Source organism: Triturus cristatus, chromosome 5_1 (genome assembly GCF_964204655.1).
Source record: "Triturus cristatus chromosome 5_1, aTriCri1.1, whole genome shotgun sequence".
In the NCBI taxonomy this organism is placed as follows: domain Eukaryota; kingdom Metazoa; phylum Chordata; class Amphibia; order Caudata; family Salamandridae; genus Triturus; species Triturus cristatus.
The window spans coordinates 385,431,840-385,450,355 of record NC_140587.1 but is presented as its reverse complement, the minus strand read 5'-3'; positions in this window follow the sequence as shown (position 1 = coordinate 385,450,355).

The following is an 18,516-nucleotide window of genomic DNA, read 5'->3' as shown; positions in this document are numbered from 1 at the left end:
GTGACCTTAAATGATTCATTTTTTTAAGACACACTGAATCAACAGCACTAAGTATGGTAGCAAACTCAAATTCAAAAGTGAATGAGGAAGGCCTAACCATCATAAGACCAGAAGGGTAAATGTCCCCTAGGGACCCTCTAATAACAGGGATGGCGGTTCCCCCACTTGAAAGTGGAAAACCATACGAGGCGTATTTCATCTGAAGATACCGCCGAGTGAATGCAGCTGCTGCCTTCAGTCACTCAAAGATCACTCTACTTGTACAACTGACATTTCCTTTTCATTGGAAACTTTTATATCAATGTGGAATAACCATGGCACTGTACTTGGGCCGCAAAGGTCGTCACGGGAGCTGCATATTGACAAAGATGGCTCTCACAGTGATTGCCTTTCTGCAAATAGGTGAGTAATAATAACGCAAGATAGTGGTGCTATGGCTCCCGCTCTAAGTAAGAATGTGCATCTTACTTAATGGCGCAGCCTGACCGAGGGGTCCTTTACTCTCTTAGATAAGTAAGGACTGTGTTGAGCATGTGACTGCAGTGAAGTGCAAACAAGGGACCTCACATCTTTAAACATGCCAGGCGCAGACTAGGGCCATGCGCCACATCAGCAAAATAAACCACTACCTCCAGCCAGGGCAGTCAAAGAGATAGTGTTGCTAACACACACACATACACCCACTCACTCACCAACCCACCCACCCACACACACACACACACACACACACACACACACACTCTCTCTCTCTTTCTCTGGCAGCAATTATAGATTGCTTTGGGAACCTGTGTACATTTACAACTAGTGTGACCCTTGCTACTAATTATCTGTGCAGAGGTACCAAAGGCCTTCCTTTGCACTGGACTCACAAAACTATTTTGTAGTTGCAAAGCCTCTGATTTGCAAAGTCACAGGTTTTACCAATGCAAAACATTGTTTTGAAATGCACAGAGGTTAATCTGTGAGCTGAAAAGTCTTCCCAACTCACAAAGTCAATTTTGTGACCCCCGGTATTGCTAGAAATTTGATTGGTGGTTGATTGGGGTGTGATCCCTGGTCAAGCAGCAATCACAATCCTAGTCAGGGTAGTCGGGGTAAGGCACAAGCAAACCCTAAATTAACATTTGCTCAACTCCCTGGCAGCTTGGCACAGAGCAGTCAAGTTTCACTTAGAGGCAAGATGTAAAGTGTTTTGCAACACTTTAAATAGTAAAACAATGAAAACACCACACAAAAAGATCCCATACCAGGTTAGACAAATAGAACTTAATTTAATAAATAAAATAAGACCAAAGTGGAAAAATCCAATCAGTAGAGCCAGAGTCATGAATTTTTAGAGAACATCCTCTAAAAAAGCGTTTGTAAGCAGAAAGTTCTAACCGCGACTAGCTGGTTGCGCTGGACCAGGCCAAAATCAAAAGTTCAAGCCCAGAGTGATGGAGCGCTGGTCGAATACAGTCCCAGATTAGTCCCACTGAAGTTTTACCTTCTCAAGTTTTATGCCAAGAGTCCCATTTGCATTAGAGAGGGTCATGGGGAGCAAGGAGAGCGTTGTGAGAGGTGGTCAATGTGGTTCGAGGAGCAGGCTGGGCATCATGGACTAGTTGGCTGGAGCTTCATGTTGGCAGTCTTCCATGGGCTATTGAGGCTTGCTGTGTGAAGAGATGGGCTGGTGGCAGCTCGTGCTGAATTTTGGTGCAAGCGGCGTGGTAATGGTGCAAACGGGGCTGTTCACGGTGGTGAAGAGCCCAAAAGCTTGATTTCAAGAGCCCATGAGCCACACCAAAGGTCACGGACATGAGGGCCACCACTCGGGGGTCAGGAACTCACTGAAGCTGGGTCCAGGAGCTAGTTGGGGAGTCTTTTATGTCCCTGAGGCTCAGATCAGGAGGCCAGCAGACTAGCCCTTTGAGTCACTCTGGGGTCCTGGGTTCAAGAGGATGTTGCAGGTCCAGTTCCTATTCCCCAGTAAAGAGGCCAGCAGGTGAGCACAGCAGGGCAGCAGTAGCATTTGAGCTGCATTCCAGCGGAGTGGCAGTCCATGCAGCAGCTCAATAGTTCTTCTTCCTGGAAGAGTATCCATAGGCCCAGAAGTGTATTGAAGAGTTGGTGTCTGAGGTCCTACTTTTATTCCCTGGAGCCCTGGTTCTAGAAAGTGGGAGAAGCTTCTAGACAGTGGTTTTGAAGTTAAAGGAATTCCCTGCCTTCCCTGCCCTGGCTCAAATGTGGCTGAAATGACAATGCAGGGTTGTTAGGCCATTTGTGTGAAGGTGGATCACAGGCTAGTCAGTGGTAAGTGGGCTGTGCTTAGCTCTGCCTCTCATCCTGTCAGCAGATGGCCATCGAGGCACACCTAATCCCTCTATTGTGTGACTCTCTGGGAGGAATTCATAGAGTCTGTCAGTTACACCCAGTGATGTGACCCAGGCCAGGCTATAGGTGCAAAAGGGCAGAAAAATGCCAACTTGAATTGTGATCAAAAACCCAACATTTACATTGAATGGGGCTCTTCACCATAACTCTAAAGACACCAAACATGATATAGCAACCAGCCCCCAATTGGAAATTGCAGCTTATGAATGTAATAAGGAATCCCCAATGTTATGCTATAGAAGGTGTTTTCCCCCATAGTAGTGGTTTTTCACTACCAGGACATGCAAAAATTAAAAGTACATGTCCAACCTTTTAATTATATAGCACTATGCACTATGGGCTACCTATGGCTTACCCTAAGGGTGACTTATATGTATTAAATGGAATGATTGGGCTTGGCAAAACATGTATTTTTCCAGGTTGAAATGGAAATTTTAAACTGCACACACAGGTAAAGTAAATATGCCAATTTGGTATAAGCCAATAATACCATGTTTTGAGGAGAGAGCACAATCACTTTAGCACTAGTTAGCACTGGCAAAGAATCCTAAGGTCAACAAAAATAAAATTAGCAAAAAGTAGGTAGAGGAAGGCAAAAGATTTGGGGATGACCCTGCAGAAAGGGCCAGGTTCAACAGGCATCCCTCTCTATTTCTGATTTGGGGTATCAATGGTCTGAAACCATTAATGAGTTACCGACCCTCGAGTTTGAGCTGGCAAATAATTTGCAAACTGGAAGCTGTCCAGGTGAGACAGATTTCCCTTTGAAACTCTTGTCAGATGGCCTTGCATCATTCATTCCAAATGAACATTTTGTAATTTTTTCGCAAACTCTTCAGAATCCATATTTTGTGATACCACTGCTAAATGCTACAGTAGCTTTGCAAAATGATGAGGGAAGGAGGGTGCAAAAAAGACCACAAAGCAAAATTCACATGAATTTCAATGAAAAACACAAAAGATGCAGGTAGTCTGAGGTCATGTAAGGGCCCAACTGTATCATTCAGGAAGAAAATAGTTATGCTGATGAACAGGCTCTTCAGACTTAAAGGACAAAGGCCCTCATCCCCCCAAGGGTGGCATGCTTCATCATAGGACCCCTCCTCCCACCACTACCCTGGAGAGGCAGTGGGCTACACCCAACTGTGAAACGGACAAGGAGCATTTGGGAAATGGATCCTACAAAACTGATAATGGGTAGTGATGGTTCATTTGGGCCACACTACTATTTGGCATGTGCCCATATAAATTTTAACACGATTTAAGCAAGATGAAATTTAGGTTGTGGTGCTAATAGGTACAGATAAACCATACTACCCATTGTGTATTCAATACTTTGGTGAAAAACACCTCCGTTAACATACAAAAATTATGTACCAGAGCACTCAATGTCTATAGACCAATATTACGGTTGTCATGCACAATATTGCCAAAAATTTCTCAACTTCAGAAGACAGGAGTCACGGATTCCTTATAAATATTTCATATTGTGGTCCAAGATACAGCCAACGTGTTTCTTCACACAAATTACTTCTTCAAGGCTAAAAATAATGGTCTGTTGTCACGGTCCCGTGGTTCAACAGGTCTGGCAAGGGAGTCAATCCTTGAAGTCAAGTTCGGGGTATAGTCTCTACAATGACCTGTTTGGCCCTGAAGCTCTCTGGAATGTCCTAGAGTCCCATCATATAGCAAATGCATTTGCTATTTGACGGAACTCTAGGACACGGCCTCGCGACTGGAGGCAGAAGGGGATTTATCAAGGCGCTCCATGAAGGAAATACTATTATCATTATCTGAGGACATTACAGACAGCTTCAGGGCTGAACAGGTCATTGTAGAGACTATACCCACACAATCCCCCTGAAATGTTTGGGATTACCGTATTATTTATTTTAGAATGCTTGAAAGCATCTTTACGGATAATTCTTTGGAAATAGAAATCAGTCACTCTGATACCTAAGTGACTATATACAGACGGAGCATTAGATCACAGCATTATATGGGACACTGAAACACGCGTTGCTGATCTGGGTCACCAATTTGATTAAGAACTTGACTTCAAGGATCGACTCACTTGCCAGACCTCTCGACCCATGGGACCATGACAACAGACCTTTATTTTTAGCCTTTGAAGAAGTCATTTGTGTGACGAAACACGTGTCAGCTGTATATTGGACCACAATACAAAATACAAAATATTTATAACAAATCCGTGGCTCCTGTCTTCTGAAGTTGGGAAATTTTCGGCAATATTGTGCATGACAACAGTAATATTGGTCTATGGACATTGGGGAATGGATCCTATTGAGGTGTGGGATCAAAGATGCAGACAATAAGGAAAATGATTAATACTACCACTTGGTAGACCTCAAAATGATGTTAATTCTTCTACCCAGAGGGTCGAGGTTAAAAGTGTGTAGTTTAATTCAACCTACTAAAGTGGTCAACATGTTTCTGCCTATATTAAAGACCCTATCACAATTTGTGTATGCATTCTACAGGACCATGAAAGCAATCACCCTGACAGTATTGTCGTTTAAAAGGGATAGGAAGACACAAATAATACAATCAGCGGTAATCTCAGTGTTATTTGTACACTGGTTGTTGGACCCTTCTAGTTGGGTCTTCAGCCTCACCTTGGGCAGTGAGTTGGAGGCACAGGAAGTGCTTTTTTGTTGCTGCGCTCCGGAAGTGGTACCATACCAGGCGAAAGTTGAAAATAGAAAGAGTGCAATTTTCACTTTCTGGTTTGCAACTTGTGTGCCATATATTAGGCCCGAGAAACTGTCTGTGCATTATATCTAGAAGCCCAAGGCCACGCGATGCACTTTTAGGTCCCTCCTAAAGGACTCTTGAGTGTGCACTCATTCAGCACGTCCCTCAAGGGCCTTTTTCCTGGCCTATATTCTTCGGTAATACGATGTATGCACTTTGTCAAGCCGGCCACTGCAAATGAGTGTGCAGCCCATTGGCAAAGCATAAGCACCTCATTTACGCCAGCATAAGTTTAATTTCACAATGTGGTTCCCTCTTATGTTATTACAAAAAACAGGACCCGATCACGTAATCTTTGTGCAGTTGAAAACACAGGGCAAATTCATCGCAACCCTTCTTTTGGTACGTTTATGATGTGGACTGGGACAAACCGATTTTGTTGCAGTCCTTGTCATTTCATAGAAATATTTTTACGCCAGGATAAAAATGAAGAAACTGATTATGAAATAGAAAGTACCACTAGCTGTTCACATCTGCTGGGGGCCTTTCGCTATGTGCTGCATGCCGTATATGTTTTCTTTCTGCCCCTCCCTATTTTTTTCCTCATGGCTTCTTTCTCACCTGCATCCACTCGATAGGAAATATATACTGGCAGTAATTTTCAAGTAACCAGCCATTGGAATATTTGATTTTCAGGTTTACTTACATCTTGTAAATGTTAGTCCCGGCTGAAATATTTTGAGAAATGCAAGATACTGCGAAATATATCATCAATAATGCATAGCGATACTTTCTGCTATGTTTTGTTAATTGTTTTAATTATGGTGACTGACTAGTTCACCAGCAGTGTGACCTCTTGGTAGCAGTCAGGTTGCAAGGGCGGGTTAAGCAATAGCGGGAGCAGTCTTGGAAGTTTCTGAGAAGGGCCGTGTATAATGGGCAAGAGGACTGCAGTTATCGCAGCTAGTCTGAGCAGTCTTGTCCACTGTCCTTAGTGTGCACAGCAGTGATTCTTTGCTGCGCCCAGAACTGATATAATGTGGTTTGGCTGCTTCCGCCACAAGGAGAGTGTCATTCAGTGTTCCCGGTGGCTATAGGGTGTTTGTTCCAGAGGTACGGGACAGGAAGTGAGAAGGTACGCCCTCTTACCCCTGCTCTCTGGTGACAGGGGAAGAAGAGCAGTTTGTTCAAGATAGTGCAGAGCATCCTAGTGAAAGGTAAAGTAGGAATTTCATGACCATCAATGGAAATCCCTGTTGCTGAACAACTCTTAGGACTACGAATGAGGTAAAAAGTTCTCTCTGTTTCATTTGATGTGCAATTGTTACTACTGTGAGCTATAAGGTCAGGGTACAAAGAGACACCATGCCCTTCTGTTATATGGCCGTTAGGGTAATTGTCGACATTACTAAGTTAGCATGAGCTCTGCTGCCATGATGCTGCTTTTGTGCATGTTACTACATGACTTTATTTTGCAAGACTCTGTTTGTGCCTTTCGCCTGAGAACTGTCTGCTTTCTGCGTTCTCTGCCTTTTCCTGGAGTTTAGTCTGAACACGATGTGCAAGGTCGATAAACAATGCCCCTTGTTATTCAGTTCTGTTCAGTCCTTAGCACTTAGACAAAACATGCTAACGCAGCTGCACTTCTGGAAACTCGTGCTTTGAAATGATCAGGATGCATGTTGATCAAACATACACTTGGAGAGGGACCATTCCATGGAGAGGAGCTATGCTATTCCTATGATGTAGAACTTCCATCTAGGCACTAAGGTATGGGGTCTGCTGACAAAACCCAGAGATCTTCCTTTATATAATAAACTTCAAATTACCAAGGGGAGGATAGTTGGGCCTTATAGTCCTTTTTCCACTGCCTGTATATGATGACATCCCCCTTTATATTCTATGGAATTTAACAGTGCTAACTGTTTTAGGTTTATGCACTTTGCTGCTGGTAGTGGCTCGTATACTGCATTATTGAGCACAATAGTTAAAATAAACATTTTGAACTATAACCCCGACTCTGACAATTCTTATTGTGTACAAGTACCAGTGAGTGAGAGAAAGGTTATGTCTTGCTACCACGATTCCTGAGAGAGTCGGGAGTGTTGACTTCTGGGTTGTCTAATCATTTGTAGCTTTGTGATTATGTAGGAGAACGAATGAGGCACTACAGTGAGTCAGTTTTGGGATTTTGGGTACTAAGGTGGTAGGAAGGTACAGCCCCATACACCGAGGTCCTGTTTTCCTGCGCATAGTTCTGTGTATGTGCAGAATCCCCGCAACACTTCTTTATTTGCACTTGTTTGTATCTGTCATTAAGGATGTAGCCATATGCTTCACATAGATGGACAAGCAGTGTGTAAGCTCATGAAGTGATTGACAAAATACATTAAGCTAGAAGGTGCTAATATGAGACGGTAAAAATACATTTACCGAACAGTTCAAATTGTGATTACAGACCCTATACAGATAAATTCAGTTACCGAATGGTCGGCATTTTAAGTGATACATAACATGGCCATGGTAAAGATCAGTTAATGCAGCACTAAACTAGTCCACCAGGATTTCAGTGGCAGGAATGTGTTCCAGTAGGTACTTTTGGAAACACACAGGGCAACACTCTGGAGGTTACACAAGGGATCTGTAGCGACAATGTGATTTTACCTTTGTGAATGGAGGTGTGCATTCAGGCTGGGATATAGTGTGAGTGGCAGACCACTAGCACAGAATTCTAGAAAGAACTGAGAGACAAATGATAAAAGCGATAAAAATAGGAAGTATGTTGACATGCACGAGGTTGAACACACTGCATGCATCTAAGATGAAACATTTGGACTGAGGAGAAAAGAGAGTTTTGTTTAAAAAGGGCATTATGGAAACTGTTGCAAACATTCTCTTTGCTCAGCAACATAGAATTGACCAGGGTCCGGAGCAAGCCTTTTGAGAGTGTGCCACATATTTACGCGTTGGAGGTAAGCAGAGATAGATGCTGTGGTGATAAAGGACACACAGATAGACTATGAGTCCTGACTGAGGTCCAAGCAGTTACTGTGACACAAGGAAACAAAAGGGGAGATCATAGTGTAGTTAGAGTGGTGGAAAAAGAGAAATAGATGATATCAGGGTTGCTCAAGATTAACATAATAAGTTACTGGGGCATTCAACTCTAAATGGATAGAGGTTATCACTCGTTTTAGCTTGAACTACGGAGGCAGAAAAAGAAGGAAAAGTGGTTGGCATCGGTGAAGACACTGCAGCCAGATCTATTTCTGGTGACAATGTCAGATAAAAAATAGTTGTGTGACATAGGGAGTGGGGGTAATAGGACTGAATATGTGGAAATATCCAGAGGTGGAAGGTTGTTTGAGAAACAGTGGAACAAGGAGTATGAGTAATCTGAGAAGTGAGAGATGACTGTTCATGAGAGGCCCAAGCAGGTCACAGATGACACTATAATGTTATGATCAATAATATCTAAGAAGCCAAAAGGTCTCAGCAGGATAGTGAGTAGGACACAGGGTGTTGGTGGGCAGCAGTGTAGACAATTACGATTCTGGAGAAGAGGGAAATTAAGCATATTCAGGATGTCACACTTCCTTTTTCCTTGGCCTTCATTTATACACCTTAAAGAGCTCTGGGTTTTACAAAGAAATCTCTTTGTCAAGTCGTTAAAGATCTTTCCCCCTTAGTCCTACAGACCTTTGTTGGTTGACATTTATTTATTTATTTATTTATGGCATTTGTAAAGCGCTCTGCAACCCTACGGGCATCCTGGCGCTGTGTACATATAGCTGAAAAACGCTGTGCATCAGGGGCAGAAGGGATATCTTATGATTCTGGATAGTTAGATTTTAGGGAAAAGCCATGTTTTCACCTTTTTTCGGAAAGCCATCAGTTCATCTGTTTTCCTGATGTCAATAGGTAGTCTATTCCACAGATGAGCTGCCGCTATGCTGAAGGCTCTGCCACCGCAGGTGGCTTTCCTGAACCTTGGTATGCCGATGAGATTAGAGGAGGAGGATCGAAGGGACCGAGTGGGTTCATACCACTTAAATTTGTTTTGAAGTGGTCGGGGGCCCATCCCATGCACTACCTTAAAGACAGTGCATGGGGATTTAAAAAGGATCCTCTGGTGTACAGGTAGCCAGTGTAAATCAGCCAAAGCGAGGGTAGTGGAGGATCTTCGCCCTCGGGAGAGTGTCAGTTTTGCTGCAGTCGCCTGGATGCTCTGAAGTCTGGAAATCAGGTAGACAGGGGATTCCAGTAACAGAGCATTACAGTAATCCAGGCGGCTGAGAATGGTGCTCCTAACTATGGTGGCTCTAACCTGTGTTGGTAAAAGGGGCAGCAGCTTTCGAAGTCCTCGCATTAGGGCAAAGCAGCTACTAACCTGCTTATTGACATTGGTCTCTAGACTCAGACTGTCATTGAAACTGACTCCAAGGTTCCTCACTGATTTCACTGGGGTTAATGACTCGCCTGGCTCCAGAGGCCAGAAGTCTGTGGGTAGACTTCTAGTGATTCTACCTACTTTGCAATGCATTATTTCGGTTTTGTCACTATTAAATTGTAGTGAGTTCTGATTTAACCAGGATGTCATTTCCAACATACAGGTGTGAAAGGTCTCAAGTGAGTCTGCGTGGGCACCATCAAGAGAGATCATCAGCTGCGTGTCATCCGCATAGTTGATCACGCTAATGCCGTGAGCCTTGATGATGCCCATCAGGGGTTGCATATATACGTTAAAGAGTATCGGGCTAATTGCAGACCCCTGTGGGACCCCATATGGGACTGTAACAAACTCTGACTGGTACGGAGGAATTGCTACTGCCTGCCATCTGTCCATCAAATAGGAGTGAAACCAGTCGAGCGCAGCTCCCCCAACTCCAATGCTCTTCAATCTTGTCAGCAGAATGTCGTGACTCACCGTATCGAACGCGGCGGACAGGTCAAGCAGGATTAAGATTGCTGATTCTCCCCTGTCCGTCCTCATTCGTAGGTCGTCCAGAACCGTCAGCAGAGCTGACTCGGTTCCATGAGCTGGTCTGAAACCGAATTGCTCCTCTTCAAGGAAGAGGGCTAGTGCCCTGCTGACCAGCCGCTCCATGATCTTAATTGGGTATGGCAGGAGCGATATAGGTCGATAGTTTTTATGGCAGTTCGGGTCGAGATTTGATTTCTTCAGCAGGGGGGTAACAACTGCCAATTTCCAGTCTTTTGGTACAGTGCCTGTGTTAAAAGATTGAATACACAGCTGTCGAAGTACTGGAAAAAGTTTGTCCCCGAATTCCTTTACTATTTTATGAGGAAGAGGGTCCAAAGGGGATCCTGATGTTATATTAAGGGCTGTTCTTGTAAATTCTTGTTCTGTCGGGGTCTCAAAATTCTCCAAGAGGGCCCTTGGGGTGGGGTGTCTTACATTTCCTTCGCTCTTCTCCATATTCTCGATGTTACTATTATACTGTACTAGAGGAATGGAGACATCCTTCATACCCTCGATGATTTTGGTAATTTTTTCCTGAAAGAAGGATGCTAGACCATCGCATAGTTCTTGTGAGGGCTTGATTTGGCTATTAGTACATTCAGGATGAGACAGCTCTTTGACTATCCTGAAGGTGTCACGAGATTTGTTGGAGCTGTTTAATATTAGGTCTGCAAAGTAGTTTGCTTTGGCTATGGTGATCTCTTTCTTATAATGCACAATTGTCTGCCTCCAGATCAGTTTCTCCTGCTCTAGATAATTTTTTCTCCAATGCCTCTCCGCCTTTTTACAGGCATTTTTCAGTTCTTTCAATTTATCCGTATACCAGGGCGCGGAGGGTTTTCCTCTTTTTCTAATAGCTTTCAGTGGTGCAATATCGTCAAGTTTCCTGGTTACCTCTTTACATAGTAAATGATAATTGGTGGTAATATCATTCTCTAGACCAAACGAGTTCCCAACTTGACGGAAGTCAAGCTTCCCTTCCTCTTTCCTTTTTAGCAGACCCTTCCAGTCACGGCTAATGAAGGTCCTAGTCTGCGTATTTGTTGGCCCTGTATTAATCAAGGTATGGATGTTAAATAGTAGGAGATGGTGGTCTGACCAATCTACTGGTAGTTTTCTTCCCATAGTAATGAGATCCTCTGCAGCGAATATTAAGTCCAGTATATTTCCTTGCCTATGTGTGGGGGTGGTTATCCATTGTTTCAGACCTAAGTTGTTACAGGATTGTGTAATATTGTAAAAGGCCATGTGTAGTTGGTCGTTATCCCACAGGTTAAAATCTCCCAGTACCAGTAGCCTGCTATGTGAAATTGACATGTTATTAATAACAGTGATCAGTTCCTGCTGTTGCATTACATTGATGTGCCCCGGTGTCATATAGCAGATTAGGCCCGTGAGGCAATGGCCTGAATCGTGTCTGATCGATATCCCGAGAACCTCGGCACATGAGACCATGTCGATACACAATGTTACAATATTTAACTCTTCCCTGAAAATAATTCCTATTCCTCCACCTCGTCCCATAGTCCTGGGTTTATGAACAATCTTATATCCTACCGGACATGCCGGCCCTAGCTCTGATTCCATTCCCGCCGCCGTCCATGTCTCGGTTAAGAATAGAATATCCAGGTTGTTGGATTCGATCAGTAGCTGTATTTCAGTGGCATGTTTCGGGAGGGATCTGACATTTAGTAGTGCACTAATTAATTCTCCCTTAGTAGTGTGCTTATTTTCAGCATGCTTTAGCGGGATATGCCTGTTGCCTGAGATCTGATCCGGATTAGATAATGATTCAAGTGGGAGGGGATTAATATGTGGCAAACGCCCTAGGCAATTGGGGCAGGGGTTCTCATCCTCAGATATTATGTTAGGGGCTAGGCGTGGGCAGATAGCTCTGCCAGCCAGTGGATCCAGCAACATCAGTGCTTCCCTACTATATCTGTATGCCTCAGGGTCCAGAGACGGTCGGGCAGGGGGGGTTGCCCTGAGCCCGGTCTCGGCGCGGACGAGCGCAGACGAGCTTGCCTTAAGCGCGCCTTTGGCGCGCAATTGTCGCGCCCGCTGCGCTCGTCCGCTGCGCTTCCGGCAAAGACACATCCTTTATGGAGGTTGGGAAGGTGAAACAGGGGGCGTAGCTGGTGTCAGTGGGCGTGCCTTTGGAATCCGGCCAATGGCGTCCGGTCTTCGGAAACCACCCACCCGCGTCAGCGTTCTGCCCGCCGTGCGGGGAGAGTAGTGCCTTAGATCCTTTTTAAAACACAATTATTGCACAAATTACACAGGTTTAAAAACTCACAGAGTCCCTGCTCCCGGCTGTGCCTCAGGAGAATCAGCTAAGACGCCGCGCTCGTAGTCAGCGCGCGTTTTATGACAGATAGGGGGCGTGGCTGGTGTCAGTGGGCGTGCCTTTGGAATCCGGCCAATGGCGTCCGGTCTTCGGAAACCACCCGTCCGCGTCAGCGTTCTGCCCGCTGTGCGGGGAGAGTAGTGCCTTAGATCCTTTTTTAAAACACAATTATTGCACAAATTACACAGGTTTAAAAACTCACAGAGTCCCTGCTCCCGGCTGTGCCTCAGGAGAATCAGCTAAGACGCCGCGCTCTTAGTCAGCGCGCGTTTTATGACAGATAGGGGGCGTGGCTGGTGTCAGTGGGCGTGCCTTTGGAATCCGGCCAATGGCGTCCGGTCTTCGGAAACCACCCGCCCGCGTCAGCGTTCTGCCTGCTGTGCGGGGAGAGTAGTGCCTTAGATCCTTTTTAAAACACAATTATTGCACAAATTACACAGGTTTAAAAACTCACAGAGTCCCTGCTCCCGGCTGTACCTCAGGAGAATCAGCTAAGACGCCGCGCTCGTAGTCAGCGCGCGTTTTATGACAGATAGGAGGCGTGGCTGGTGTCAGTGGGCGTGCCTTTGGAATCCGGCCAATGGCGTCCGGTCTTCGGAAACCACCCGCCCGCGTCTGCGTTCTGCCCGCTGTGCGGGGAGAGTAGTGCCTTAGATCCTTTTTAAAACACAATTATTGCACAAATTACACAGGTTTAAAAACTCACAGAGTCCCTGCTCCCGGCTATGCCTCAGGAGAATCAGCTAAGACGCCGTGCTCTTAGTCAGCGCGCGTTTTATGACAGATAGGGGGCATGGCTGGTGTCAGTGGGCGTGCCTTTGGAATCCGGCCAATGGCGTACGGTCTTCGGAAACCACCCGCCCGCGTCAGCGTTCTGCCTGCTGTGCGGGGAGAGTAGTGCCTTAGATCCTTTTTAAAACACAATTATTGCACAAATTACACAGGTTTAAAAACTCACAGAGTCCCTGCTCCCGGCTGTGCCTCAGGAGAATCAGCTAAGACGCCGCGCTCATAGTCAGCGCGCGTTTTATGACAGATAGGGGGCATGGCTGGTGTCAGTGGGCGTGCCTTTGGAATCCGGCCATTGGCGTCCGGTCTTCGGAAACCACCCGCCCGCGTCAGCGTTCTGCCCGCTGTGCGGGGAGAGTAGTGCCTTAGATCCTTTTTAAAACACAATTATTGCACAAATTACACAGGTTTAAAAACTCACAGAGTCCCTGCTTCCGGCTGTGCCTCAGGAGAATCAGCTAAGACACCGCGCTCGTAGTCAGCGCGCGTTTTATGACAGATAGGGGGCGTGGCTGGTGTCGGTGGGCGTGCCTTTGGAATCCGGCCAATGGCGTCCGGTCTTCGGAAACCACCCGCCCGCGTCAGCGTTCTGCCCGCTGTGCGGGGGGAGTAGTGCCTTAGATCCTTTTTAAAACACAATTATTGCACAAATTACACAGGTTTAAAAACTCACAGAGTCCCTGCTCCCGGCTGTGCCTCAGGAGAATCAGCTAAGAAGCATTGAAAGGGAGAAGACATCAACAATATATTTCTAACTTGTGAAGCCTGTGTGACTCCACAATAAGGAACAGGAATCATCAAATATAGTCAAAGGATTTTATTCTTGATTACCAGTCAATCCAGTATATATGCAAACCAATAATACGTTCAGTAAATACAGCAATACAGCAGATAAGCTGAATTAACTCAGTAGGTTGAGGCACAATAAATTGAGATACAGAATTGTGATAGCCACAACAATAAAGAAACAAATGAAAGCAATCAAGTATTCCATAAAGAAACTTCCCTTCTCTCTTCTAAACATAAGTCAGACATAGGATCATCTATTAAGGGTCCCTATTTTGGGAGCATAGATGGTGTCAGCATGATCAGACTTCAGTAGAGCCCTTGGTAAAAGGAAAAAAGTGTTTGGCATAAAGCTTCACACTTGCAATAATAAGGCAAGCAGAGAGGTCTGTACCTCTTGAAGTATAAAGTGAATCTAAGTGTCTTCCAACCGTGAGAACAGCAATTTAAAAGTAACAGGAGATTCAGGAATGTCCTTATCTCTTTTCACACCACTAGGAACCAACCAAATCATTACTTGGGTGGATTTGCAACACCCCTTCAGTTTCCCATAACATCAAACTGAGACTGCAGTTCTCAACCTTGAACATCTTTCCATTTTGGTACATAATGAACAGAAGAACTCTTTTGAACATTAATTTTCCATGTTTGCAGTCAAGTTCTTCCCTCCATGCCACACTATCAGCAGTCTGATAAAACAATAAGTCTTTCTATAGCTAACGAGCATCATTATGATACACCTACAAATAAAGAACGTGCTGGCAAAGCAAAATGTACCTCAATTGAGGTCTGTAGCCAGGCTAAGTTTGACTAACCATTTAATATGCACTTTGACTACATGGTTATACATGGACATGTGTAACTTGAAGAATAAATATAAAATGTGAGTAAAAGAATACACGTTTCCATATGAAAATATATCTTGAAGTGTAAGTGTAAAACGTGAACAAAGAATAAATGCTTATATATTTCAACTAAACATTAGTGCATATGTGTATAAATCTCAAATCCTGATAATGGTTTCAGTGCATTAATTCACTTAAATGCTTCACATTTGTTTATGAAGTTAGGGCACAAAGGGCCAGATCTACGACCCACCAATTTGCGAGTCGTAAATTGCGGCACATTTGCGACTCGCAATTTGCGACTCACAAATTGGGAAGCAGAACAGTGTCTGAGACACTGTTTGTGATACCCATTGGGGTATCACATTGCATGCCTCATGCATATTAATGAGGCTGTCGCAATTTGCGACCCCATTGGGAATGGCTGGCACTCCCAGGGATGGTGGCCTGCTGTGATCAGCATACCACCATGTCTGGGACTGCTTTTAAATAAAGCATTTTTTTTTTAAATGCAGCCCGTTTTCCTTAAAGTGGGTGGTGCGAGTGGTTTACCACCCTTCTGTGAAGGGTGGTAAACTGCAACTGTTTTGCGACTGCAATTGCGGTCGCAAAACAGTCATACATAGCTTCATGAGTCGCTATTAGTAAGGCACGCCCTTGGAACGCCTCTTTCTAATAGCGAGTTGCTAATCCTATGATAATTAGGATTAGTACATGGCTCACATGTTTTTTTGCGGTCGCAAACTGGTCTAAAACCCATTTGCGCCCGCAAAAAACTTCTGGCCCCAAGTGAATTTAATGTCAGAGTATATAATTGGACCTTTGTGACGTATAAAGGTAGAGCTTAAATTACACTGCTTCAATCCCCCCCTCTGCTGGTGATGTTAGCCATCACAAACAACATATGAACCTTATCAGACGAGACTATGTCAAAACCCTTATGTTTTCAAAACATTTGGTCTAGAGTTTTCCAGGTAATTCATTTCATCATAAAATCTACACTGACTCTCCTCTACTTTCACACCCTTTCTCTTTCTTCTAATTCCTCCTCTTTCCTGGTCTTTTCACTTTTATGCACTTGTACCCCTTAAAGATTTTGAATAAAAATTTGCACTAATGGCAATTATCACAGGGGATCTCAAAATGGTGCCAAATACCCAGTTCCAAGGTTTCCAAACCACTTGCCTAGTGCAGCGAATCCATTTCCAATTGCTTCCCAAGCACCTGTAGCTTCTGACTCCTTTAAATCTGAAATATTCCTATTGTATTTCTTCAATTCCTCACTCTGGTCAGGTATGTAGGTGCAGCATTGCTGAACCTTCAACATCTTGCTGACTCTGCTCTTCTTCGCCAGAAGGATGTCTAACATGAAGCAATTCTGCATTACCATAGACCTCATAGCTGTCCTTTCAGTGTCCACATCTAACAATTAATTTGCAGTACTAGTAGCTAACATATCAACTATAGTGGACAGCTTTCTAATTATGAGATCATTCAACGGAAGGAATCAATGCACCGAATATATCTCCAACATTACTGCTTCTTTTGGTTCTAACTTATGATCCCCATATAGAATCTTCCAGGCACTCTTCGGAAAGAATATTGCCAAGTAACATGTTCCATATGTCGCGATTACACACTGGGAGAAGGCAGGCCAGGCACACATGCACCATAAACACCTCCCCTGTATGTATGGACACTGGTGTGAATGGAACAGAAGCCCGCTGCACTACATGTCTCAGAAAGCTGTGTGGCATAACAGAAACAAACTGAACTGCCATTTGCAAAATAAACTGCTTCCTTTATAAGCGCCTCCCCTTCAGGAAGAAGGTGCTTGACAATTTGGCCGCCCAAACTTCTTTGCTTATGCGGAAGGTATTTTCCCGCTGGAGGATTGTGTGGAGATCGGCGTTTTCACTGCCATAAGCTTCCTGAGGAATTCCGAAACGCCGTGAAGCGAGCGCATTTACAAGTCTGCCAAGTCTGAGTCCGTCTCTCAGCTCGGGAACTGTAAGGTATCATGTTTCCATTTTGAGGGAAGCCCTGGAGCGCTCTTCCCTCTCAAGCTACTGTGTGTTTTCAGTAATTGTTTACACGTGCTGCAACTTTTACAAAGCGCGTCCCATCTGCACACTCTCCAGCGGCTCAAAGGACTGCGTCTGGTGCTGGAATAGGCTCTTCAGTTGTGATTTTTTAACAGCGGTGAGAGTCCTTTTTTGGTTATATTTTTTACTTTGCGGTTGAATAGAAACCGTGACTGTAGGGAGTTCGAAGGACCCTGGCCTTTTCTGTATTAGGTCCTTCGAGGTCGTGGTGTCTGGAGGCCATTATCCGGATTACTTTTAAGGGAATAACTGCTGGGCTCACTGTGAGTGTGAAAAGTAAATAGAACCCTGTTGATTGAACCTGTATGTGTTTTTATGTGTGGCACTTCACGTTTGTTTTCTCTCTTCTTTGTCTCTGCAGCGCCATGGCATAAAGGCAAATAATCTAGACCAGACCTATTAGGCAAGAGTTCCTAGCAGTATTTTTTGTTATTTTGGCCCCTTTCCTTTTCCTCGTGGTGCTATTTTCCATAGCTGTGTTTTCTACACTGTGGGGCGTTACGCTCAGGGGAGTAGGGAGGCTCCTCTACAAACCCAAGTTGGAGGCCGTTGTCCCCGCTGGCTGCTACGAGGAGGTTAGTGGCGTATTTTACTTTCTTGTGCTACTGACAGCCTGACAGATTGTCAAGACCAAGTTGGACACCCAGCCTGGATGATGGACACCAATGTGGTGTTGACCTCACTATTGGAGAGTCTAGTGGCTCTGCAGCAGGAGGTGCAAACCTCTCATATGGAAAACCAGGATCTTAGAAAAGAGATGGGCACGTTACGTAGGGAGGTAGCCGGCCTATCTCGCAGGGGTCAAGGGACCAGTTCTTACATCAGGGAAGATACACTACCCCCAGGAGACATGCTGTGCACTCTCCCTCCTCAGTCACCACACAGGGGGGTGGATTCTATTCAGCCACTCCTGTTCCCCCACCTACTACCAACGCCACTCCTACTGTCCATGTGATTCAAAACACTGGGATTCTGTTGGCACCTCCAGAACGTTTCTATGGAGACCCTGTCGTTCACTGGGTGGCCCGCACCGTTTCCTTGAGTTCTGACTATTTTAAAGAGCATTGCAAAAAGCAGGCGGCTCTTCCAGAAAAGAGCGAGGGTACACAGGCAAGGTTATTGGCAACCGCGTATGCACGAGACCAGTATTGTTGCGGTACCACTTTGCCCGATGAATACAGGGAATACCCCTTCGAGTGTACGATTGCAGCATTGAGCTGATGCCTGGAGCCGAAATCCCGCGCAGCAGTGTATGCTCTGACTGAACCAGAGACACACTACCTGAAGAGCTACCTCGAAAAGAACCTGGCATCTGGTTTCATCAAGCATTTCTCTTCACTGGCTTCGTCCTCTCTTTTTTTATTCCTAAGGAAGACTGTGACGAGCTTTGGACCTGTATCGATTATAGAGCGATCAACCGTGTGACCATAAAAAATCACCACTGATTCCTGTGCTCCTGGACCAACTCAAGGGGGCTCGTTATTTCATGAAACTAGATCTCAGAGGCGCCTACCATCTAGTACAGGTGAAAAGTGGAGACGAGTGGAAGACAGCATTTCAGACGAAGTTCGG